The sequence below is a fragment of the Triticum dicoccoides genome, chromosome 3B, assembly GCF_002162155.2.
Source record: "Triticum dicoccoides isolate Atlit2015 ecotype Zavitan chromosome 3B, WEW_v2.0, whole genome shotgun sequence".
NCBI lineage: Eukaryota > Viridiplantae > Streptophyta > Magnoliopsida > Poales > Poaceae > Triticum > Triticum dicoccoides.
The window spans coordinates 27,733,376-27,744,212 of NC_041385.1; positions in this window are offsets into that span (position 1 = coordinate 27,733,376).

Genomic DNA, 10,837 nt, shown 5'->3' on the forward strand with positions numbered 1-10,837 from the left:
ATGGTAATAGAAACATACAAAATTGATAACTCCCATACAAACGCCACTGTAACTTTTGACCTGAAACTTTTTTGTTGAAAAATATACACCCGATAATTTCTATGTAAATAACATGATGATGTATCATCGCAGACTTGATAACTAATATTTTACGTTTAAACACCATGGTGTCTTTCATTCAAGGGAAAAAAGTTTTTGAAACATTTCACAGGTAATTTCTATGTTAAATTATCATACTTTCCCATGCTTTTAACCTTCTCGTACTGTAGTTACCAACCTTATCATGGTATAGTTATCATGTTACTCAGACCATAGTTATCACGCTGGTCATTGCCAAAGTTACCAAGCCAAACTTTATTTTTTCTTTTGATATGGCAGAAATAAGAAAGGTTCAAATAACATTGTCATTCTACAATAGACAACAACAAAAGGTGGCTTAGTTGGTTATTAGGCTCGATAGGTATCACATAGACCTGGGTTTGAATCCTCTTTCAAGCACTTTTATTTTCTTTTCATATTATGCAGCGAAAAACCAGAAAAAACCACTAGCAATTTACTACGGTTTTTGAGAGAAGGAAAAAATTAGTGGAAGTGGGAGGAACGACGCAGCGGGACGAGCAGAACGATCGATCGAAGGTCGTGCGGATCTATTGCTAACCACCAGTCGACTGGTGGTTAGCACAGTCCTTTTCATATATCAGAGAATTTCTTCCATACAAACATATATTTGTTTCCATCAAAAGGGAAACATACATAATTTTAAACTTCATGGGAATATGTTGCCACAACGGTCCACTAGTAGAAAAGGGGGCAATGGTCCAGGCCGGGTCAGCCCATTAGTCCCGGTTCAATCCAGAACCGGGACCAATGGGGGCATTGGACCCGGTTCGTGAGTCCCGGGGGCCGGCCGGGCCACGTGGTCCATTGGTCCCGGTTCGGCTGGACCTATTGGTTCCGGTTGGTGGGACGAACCGGGACCAATGCGCATCGCTCCTGGCCCACCACCATTGTGAAGGAAATATGCCCTAGAGGCAATAATAAAGTTATTATTTATTTCCTTATATCATGATAAATGTTTATTATTCATGCTAGAATTGTATTAACCGGAAACATAATACATGTGTGAATACATAGACAAACAGAGTGTCACTAGTATGCCTCTACTTGACTAGCTCGTTAATCAAAGATGGTTATGTTTCCTGACCATGAACAATGAGTTGTTATTTGATTAACGAGGTCACATCATTAGTTGAATGATCTGATTGACATGACCCATTCCATTAGCTTAGCACCTGATCGTTTAGTATGTTGCTATTGCTTTCTTCATGACTTATACATGTTCCTATGACTATGAGATTATGCAACTCCCGTTTACCGGAGGAACACTTTGGGTACTACCAAACGTCACAACGTAACTGGGTGATTATAAAGGAGTACTATAGGTGTCTCCAATGGTCGATGTTGGGTTGGCGTATTTCGAGATTAGGATTTGTCACTCCGATTGTCGGAGAGGTATCTCTGGGCCCTCTCGGTAATACACATCACATAAGCCTTGCAAGCATTACAACTAATATGTTAGTTGTGAGATGATGTATTGCGGAACGAGTAAAGAGACTTGCCGGTAACGAGATTGAACTAGGTATTGGATACCGACGATCGAATCTCGGGCAAGTAACATACCGATGACAAAGGGAACAACGTATGTTGTTATGCGGTCTGACCGATAAAGATCTTCGTAGAATATGTAGGAGCCAATATGGGCATCCAGGTCCCGCTATTGGTTATTGACCAGAGACATGTCTCGGTCATGTCTACATTGTTCTCGAACCCGTAGGGTCCGCACGCTTAAGGTTACGATGACAGTTATATTATGAGTTTATGCATTTTGATGTACCGAAGGTTGTTCGGAGTCCCGGATGTGATCACGGACATGACGAGGAGTCTCGAAATGGTTGAGACGTAAAGATTGATATATTGGAAGCCTATGTTTGGACATCGGAAGTGTTCCGGGTGAAATCGGGATTTTACCGGGTTACCGGGAGGTTACCGGAACCCCCCGGGAGCCATATGGGCCATCATGGGCCTTAGTGGAAAGGAGAAAGGGGCAGCCCAAGGTGGCTGCGCCTCTTTCCCCTCCCCTAGTCCTATTAGGACTAGGAGAAGGTGGCCGGCCCCCCTCTCTCCCTTCCCCTCCGAGGAATCCTAGTTGGACTAGGATTGGGGGGCGGAATCCTACTCCCAGAGGGAGTAGGACTCTCCTGCGCCTCCCTCTTTGGCCGGCCAGCCTCCCCTCCTCTCCTCCTTTATATACGGAGGCAGGGGCACCTCTAAACACACAAGTTGACACAAGTTGATCCACGTGATCGATTCCTTAGCCGTGTGCGGTGCCCCCTGCCACCATATTCCTCGATAATACTGTAGCGGAGTTTAGGCGAAGCCCTGCTGCTGTAGTTCATCAAGATCGTCACCACGCCGTCGTGCTGACGAAACTCTTCCCCGACACTTTGCTGGATCGGAGTCCGGGGATCGTCATCGAGCTGAACGTGTGCTCGAACTCGGAGGTGCCGTAGTTTCGGTGCTTGATCGGTTGGATCGTGAAGACGTACGACTACTTCCTCTACGTCGTGTCATTGCTTCCGCAGTCGGTCTGCGTTGGGTACGTAGACAACACTCTCCTCTCGTTGCTATGCATCACATGATCCTGTGTGCGCGTAGGAAATTTTTTGAAATTACTACGAAACCCAACAGTTAGCAATTGCCGCATTTTATGATTATGAAATTTGGCAGATGGATGTCAAAACTGCATTCCTGAATGGATTTCTGGAAGAAGAGTTGTATATGATGCAACCAGAAGGTTTTGTCGATCCAAAGGAAGCTAACAAAGTGTGCAAGCTCCAGCGATCCATTTATGGACTGGTGCAAGCCTCTCGGAGTTGGAATAAACGTTTTGATAGTGTGATCAAAGCATTTGGTTTTATACAGACTTTCGGAGAAGCCTGTATTTACAAGAAAGTGAGTGGGAGCTCTGTAGCATTTCTGATATTATATGTGGATGACATATTACTCATTGGAAATGATATAGAATTTCTGGATAGCATAAAGGGATACTTGAATAAAAGTTTTTCAATGAAAGACCTCGGTGAAGCTGCTTACATATTAGGCATTAAGATCTATAGAGATAGATCAAGACACTTAATTGGACTTTCACAAAGCACATACCTTGACAAGATTTTGAAGAAATTCAAAATGGATCAAGCAAAGAAAGGATTCTTGCCTGTATTACAAGGTGTGAAATTGAGTAAGACTCAATGCCCGACCACTGCAGAAGATAGAGAGAATATGAAAGATGTTCCCTATGCATCAGCCATAGGCTCTATCATGTATGCAATGCTGTGTACCAGACCTGATGTGTGCCTTGCTATAAGTTTAGCAGGGAGGTACCAAAGTAATCCAGGAGTGGATCACTGGACAGCGGTCAAGAACATCCTGAAATACCTGAAAAGGACTAAGGATATGTTTCTCGTATATGGAGGTGACAAAGAGCTCATCGTAAAAGGTTACGTTGATGCAAGCTTTGACACTGATCCGGACGATTCTAAAATCGCAAACCGGATACGTGTTTACATTAAACGGTGGAGCTGTCAGTTGGTGCAGTTCTAAACAAAGCGTCGTAGCGGGATCTACATGTGAAGCGGAATACATAGCTGCTTCGGAAGCAGCAAATGAAGGAGTCTGGATGAAGGAGTTCATATCCGATCTAGGTGTCATACCTAGTGCATCGGGTCCAATGAAAATCTTTTGTGACAATACTGGTGCAATTGCCTTGGCAAAGGAATCCAGATTTCACAAAAGGACCAAACACATCAAGAGACGCTTCAACTCCATCCGGGATCTAGTCCAGGTGGGAGACATAGAGATTTGCAAGATACATACGGATCTGAATGTTGCAGACCCGTTGACTAAGCCTCTTCCACGAGCAAAACATGATCAGCACCAAAGCTCCATGGGTGTTAGAATCATTACAGTATAATCTAGATTATTGACTCTAGTGCAAGTGGGAGACTGAAGGAAATATGCCCTAGAGGCAATAATAAAGTTATTATTTATTTCCTTATAATCATGATAAATGTTTATTATTCATGCTAGAATTGTATTTACCGGAAACATAATACATGTGTGAATACATAGACAAACAAAGTGTCACTAGTATGCCTCTACTTGACTAGCTCGTTAATCAAAGATGGTTATGTTTCCTAACCATGAACAATGAGTTGTTATTTGATTAACGAGGTCACATCATTAGTTGAATGATCTGATTGACATGACCCATTCCATTAGCTTAGCACACGATCGTTTAGTATGTTGCTATTGCTTTCTTCATGACTTATACATGTTCCTATGACTATGAGATTATGCAACTCCCGTTTACCGGAGGAACACTTTGGGTACTACCAAACGTCACAACGTAACTGGGTGATTATAAAGGAGTACTACAGGTGTCTCCAATGGTCGATGTTGGGTTGGCATATTTCGAGATTAGGATTTGTCACTCCGATTGTCGGAGAGGTATCTCTGGGCCCTCTCGGTAATACACATCACATAAGCCTTGCAAGCATTACAACTAATATGTTAGTTGTGAGATGATGTATTACGGAACGAGTAAAGAGACTTGCCGGTAACGAGATTGAACTAGGTATTGGATACCGACGATCGAATCTCGGGCAAGTAACATACCGATGATAAAGGGAACAACGTATGTTGTTATGCGGTCTGACCGATAAAGATCTTCGTAGAATATGTAGGAGCCAATATGGGCATCCAGGTCCCGCTATTGGTTATTGACCAGAGACGTGTCTCGGTCATGTCTACATTGTTCTCAAACCCGTAGGGTCCGCACGCTTAAGGTTACGATGACAGTTATATTATGAGTTTATGCATTTTGATGTACCGAAGGTTGTTCGGAGTCCCGGATGTGATCACGGACATGACGAGGAGTCTCAAAATGGTCGAGATGTAAAGATTGATATATTGGAAGCCTATGTTTGGACATCGGAAGTGTTCCGGGTAAAATCGGGATTTTACCGGGTTACCGGGAGGGTTACCGGAACCCCCCGGGAGCCATATGGGCCTTCATGGGCCTTAGTGGAAAGGAGAAAGGGGCAGCCCAAGGTGGCTGCGCCTCTTCCCCCTCCCCTAGTCCTATTAGGACTAGGAGAAGGTGGCCGACCCCCCTCTCTCCCTTCCCCTCCGAGGAATCCTAGTTGGACTAGGATTGGGGGGAGGAATCCTACTCCCAGAGGGAGTAGGACTCTCCTGTGCCTCCCTCTATGGCCGGCCAGCCTCCCCCCCTCTACTCCTTTATATACGGAGGCAGGGACACCTCTAAACACACAAGTTGACACAAGTTGATCCACGTGATCGATTCCTTAGCCGTGTGCGGTGCCCCCTGCCACCATATTCCTCGATAATACTGTAGCGGAGTTTAGGCGAAGCCCTGCTGCTGTAGTTCATCAATATCGTCACCACGCCGTCGTGCTGACGGAACTCTTCCCCGACACTTTGCTGGATCGGAGTCCGGGGATCGTCATCGAGCTGAACGTGTGCTCGAACTCGGAGGTGCCGTAGTTTCGGTGCTTGATCGGTTGGATCGTGAAGACGTACGACTACTTCCTCTACGTCGTGTCATTGCTTCCGCAGTCGGTCTGCGTTGGGTACGTAGACAACACTCTCCCCTCGTTGCTATGCATCACATGATCTTGCGTCTGCGTAGGAAAATTTTTGAAATTACTACGAAACCCAACAGTGGCATCCGAGCCTAGGTTATTGATGTTGATGTTATATGCATGAGTAGAACACAAGTAAGTTGTGGACGATACAAGTCATACTGCCTACCAGCATGTCATACTTTGGTTCGGCGGTATTGTTGGACGAGACGACCCGGACCAACCTTACGCGTACGCTTACGCGAGACCGGTTCCCTCGACGTGCTTTGCACAGAGATGGCTTGCGGGCGACTGCCTCTCCAACTTTAGTTGAACCAAGTATGGCTACGCCCGGTCCTTGCGAAGGTTAAAACGGAGTCTATTTGACAAACTATCGTTGTGGTTTTGATGCGTAGGTGAGATTGGTTCTTACTTAAGCCCGTAGCAGCCACGTAAAACAAGCAACAACAAAGTAGAGGACGTCTAACTTGTTTTTGCAGGGCATGTTGTGATGTGATATGGTCAAAGCATGATGCTGAATTTTATTGTATGAGATGATCATGTTTTGTAACCGAGTTATCGGCAACTGGCAGGAGCCATATGGTTGTCGCTTTATTGTATGCAATGCAATCGTGATGTAATGCTTTACTTTATTACTAAACGGTAGTGATAGTCGTGAAAGCATAAGATTGGCAAGACGACAACGATGCTACGATGGAGATCAAGGTGTCGCGCCGGTGACGATGGTGATCATGACGGTGCTTCGGAGATGGAGATCACAAGCACAAGATGATGATGACCATATCATATCACTTATATTGATTGCATGCGATGTTTATCTTTTTATGCATCTTATCTTGCTTTGATTGACGGTAGCATTATAAGATGATCTCTCACTAAATTATCAAGAAGTGTTCTCCCTGAGTATGCACCGTTGCGAAAGTTCTTCGTGCTGAGACACCACGTGATGATCGGGTGTGATAGGCTCTACGTTCAAATACAACGGGTGCAAAACAGTTGCACACGCAGAATACTCAGGTTAAACTTGACGAGCCTAGCATATGCAGATATGGCCTCGGAACACGGAGACCGAAAGGTCGAGCGTGAATCATATAGTAGATATGATCAACATAATGATGTTCACCGATGAAACTACTCCATCTCACGTGATGATCGGACATGGTTTAGTTGATTTGGATCACGTGATCACTTAGAGGATTAGAGGGATGTCTATCTAAGTGGGAGTTCTTAAGTAATATGATTAAATTGAACTTAAATTTATCATGAACTTAGTCCTGGTAGTATTTTGCAAATCATGTTGTAGATCAATAGCTCGCGTTGTTGCTTCCCTGTGTTTATTTTGATATGTTCCTAGAGAAAATTGTGTTGAAAATTGTTAGTAGCAATGTTGCGGATTTGATCCGTGATCTGAGGTTAAATCCTCATTGCTGCACAGAAGAATTATGTCCTTAATGCACCGCTAGGTGACGGACCTATTGCAGGAGCAGATGCAGACGTTATGAATGTTTGGCTAGCTCAATATGATGACTACTTGATAGTTTAAGTGCACCATGCTTAACGGCTTAGAATCGGGACTTCAAAGACGTTTTGAATGTCATGGATCATATGAGATGTTCCAGGAGTTGAAGCTAATATTTCAAACAAATACCCGAGTTGAGAGATATGAAGTCTCCAACAAGTTCTATAGCTAAAAGATGGAGGAGAATCGCTCAACTAGTGAGCATGTGCTCAGATTGTCTGAGTACTTCAATCGCTTGAATCAAGTGGGAGTTAATCTTCCAGATAAGATAGTGATTGACAGAGTTCTCTAGTCACCATCACCAAGTTAGTAGAACTTCGTGATGAACTATGACATGCAAGGGATAAAGGAAACGATTCCCAAGCTCTTCGTAATGCGGAAATTGACGAAGGTAGAAATCGAGAAAAACATCAAAGTGTTGATGGTAGACAAGACCACTAGTTTCAAGAAAAGGGGCAGAAGGAAGAAGGGGAACTTCAAGAAGAACAGCAAGCAAGTTGCTGCTCAAGTGAAGAAACCCAAGTCTGATCCTAAGCGTGAGACTAAGTGTTTCTACTGCAAAGGGACTGGTCACTGGAAGCGGATCTACCCCAAGTGATTGGCGGATAAGAAGGATGGCAAAGTGAACATAAGTATATTTGATATACATGTTATTGATGTATACTTTACTAGTGTTTATCGCAAACCCTCAGTATTTGATACTAGTTCAGTTGCTAAGATTAGTAACTCGAAACGGGAGTTGCAGAATAAACAGAGACTAGTTAAGGGTGAAGTGACGATGTGTGTTGGAAGTGGTTCCAAGATTGATATGATCATCGTCACACACTCCCTATACTTTCGGGATTAGTGTTGAACCTAAATAAGTGTTATTTGGTGTTTGCGTTGAGCATGAATATGATTTGATCATGTTTATTGTAATACGATTATTCATTTAAGTAAGAGAATAAATTGTTGTTCTGTTTACATGAATAAAACCTTAAATGGTTACACACCCAATGAAAATAGTTTGTTGGATCTCGATCGTAGTGATACACATAATCATAATATTGAAACCAAAAGATGCAAAGTTAATAATGATAAGTGCAACTTTTTTGTAGCACTGCCGTTTAGGTCATATTGGTGTAAAGCGCATGAAGAAACTCCATACTGATGGACTTTTGGAACCACTTGATTATGAATCACTTGGGACTTGCGAACCGTGCCTTATGGGCAAGATGACTAAAACACCGTTCTCCGGTACTATGGAGAGAGCAACAGATTTGTTGGAAATCATACATACCGATGTATGTGGCCCGATGAATATTGAGGCTCGTGGCGGATATCGTTATTTTCTCACCTTCACAGATGATTTAAGCAGATATGGGTATATCTACTTGATGAAACATAAGTCTGAAATAGTTGAAAGGTTCAAAGAATTTCAGAGTGAAGTGGAAAAATCATCGTAACAAGAAAATAAAGTTTCTGTGATCTGATCGCGGAGACAAATATTTGAGTTACGAGTTTGGTCTTCAATTAAAACAATGTGGAATAGTTTCACAGCTCACGCCACCTGGAACACCACATCGTTATGGTGTGTCCGAACGTCGTAAACCGCACTTTATTTGATATGGTGCGATCTATGATATCTCTTTACCACTATCGTTTTGGTTATGCATTCGAGACAGCTGCATTCACGTTTTAAAATAGGGCACCATCTAAATCCGTTGAGACGACACTGTATGAACTATGGTTTAGCAGTAAACCTAAGCTGTTGTTTCTTAAAGTTTGGGGCTGCGATGCTTATGTGAAAAAGTTTCATCCTGATAAGCTCGAACCCAAATCGGAGAAGTGCGTCTTCATAGAATACCCAAAGGAAATTGTTGGGTACACCTTCTATCACAGATCCAAAGGCAAGACATTCGTTGCTAAAATGGATTCTTTCCAGAGAAGGAGTTTCTCTCGAAAGAAGTGAGTGGGAGGAGAGTAGAACTTGATGAGGTAATTGTACCTTCTCCCTTATTGGAAAGTAGTTCATCACAGAAATCAGTTCCAGTGATTCCTACACCAATAAGTGAGGAAGTTAATGATGATGATCATCAAACTTCAGACCAAGTTACTACCAAACCTCGTAGGTCTTCCAGAGTAAGATCCGCACCAGAGTGGTACGGTAATCATGTTCAGGAAGTCATGTTACTAGACCATGATGAACCTACGAACCATGAGGAAGCGATGATGAGCCCAGATTCCGCGAGATGGCTTGAGGCCATAAAATCTGAGATATGATCCATGTATGACAACAAAGTATGGACTTTGATTGACTTGCTCGATGATCAGCAAAGCCATGTTAAATAAATGGATCTTCAAGAGGAAGACGGACACTGATAGTAGTGTTACTATCTACCAAGCTCGACTTGTTGCAAAAGTTTTTCAACAAGTTCAAGGTGTTGAATACGATGAGGTTTTTCTCACTTGTATCGATGCTTAAGTCTATCCGAATCATGTTAGCGATTGCCGCATTTTATGAAATCTGACAAATGGATAAACAAAACTGCATTCCTTAATGGATTTATTAAAGAAGAGTTGTATATGATGCAACGGAAGGTTTTGTCAATCCGAAAGGTACTAACAAAATGAGCAACCTCCAGTGATCCATCTATGGACTGGTGCAAGAATCTCGGAGTTGGAATATACGCTTTAATGAGTTGATCAAAGCATATAGTTTTATACAGACTTGCGGTGAAGCCTGTATTTACGAGAAAGTGAGTGGGAGCACTATAACATTTCTGACAAGTATATGTGAATGACATATTGTTGATCGGAAATAATGTAGAATTATTCTGTAAAGCATAAAGGAGTGTTTGAAAGGAGTTTTTCAAAGAAAGGCCTCAGTAAAAAGCTACTTATATATTGAGCATCAAGATCTATTGAGATAGATCAAGACGCTTGATAAGTTTTTCAATGAGTACATACCTTGGCAAGATTTTGAAATAGTTCAAAATGGAACAGTTAAAGAAAGAGTTCTTGCCTGTGTTGCAAAGGTATGAAATTGAGTGAGACTCAAATCCCGACCACAGCAGAAAATAGAAAAAGAATGAAAAGTCATTCCCTATGCCTCAGTCATAGGTTCTATAAAGTATGCTATGCTTTGTACCAGACCTATTGTATACCTTGCTCTGTATTTGGCAAGGGAGTACAATAGTGATCTAGGAGTAGATCACTGGACATTGGTCAAGAATATCCTTAGTAAAGACTAAGGAAATGTTTCTCGATTATGGAGGTGATAAAAGAGTTTCTTGTAAAAGTTACATCAGTGCAAACTTTTACACTGATCCAGATGACTCTAAGTCTCAATCTGGATACATATTGAAAGTGGGAGCAATTAGCTAGAGTAGCTCCGCACAGAGCATTGTAGACATAGAATATTTGCAAAATACATACGGCTCTGAATGTGACAGACCCGTTGACTAAGCTTCTCTCACGAGCAAAACATGATCACACCTTAGTACTCTTTGGATGTTAATCACATAGCGATGTGAACTAGATTATTGACTCTAGTAAACCCTTTGGGTGTTGGTCACATAGCGATGTGAACTATGGGTGTTAATCACATGGTGAT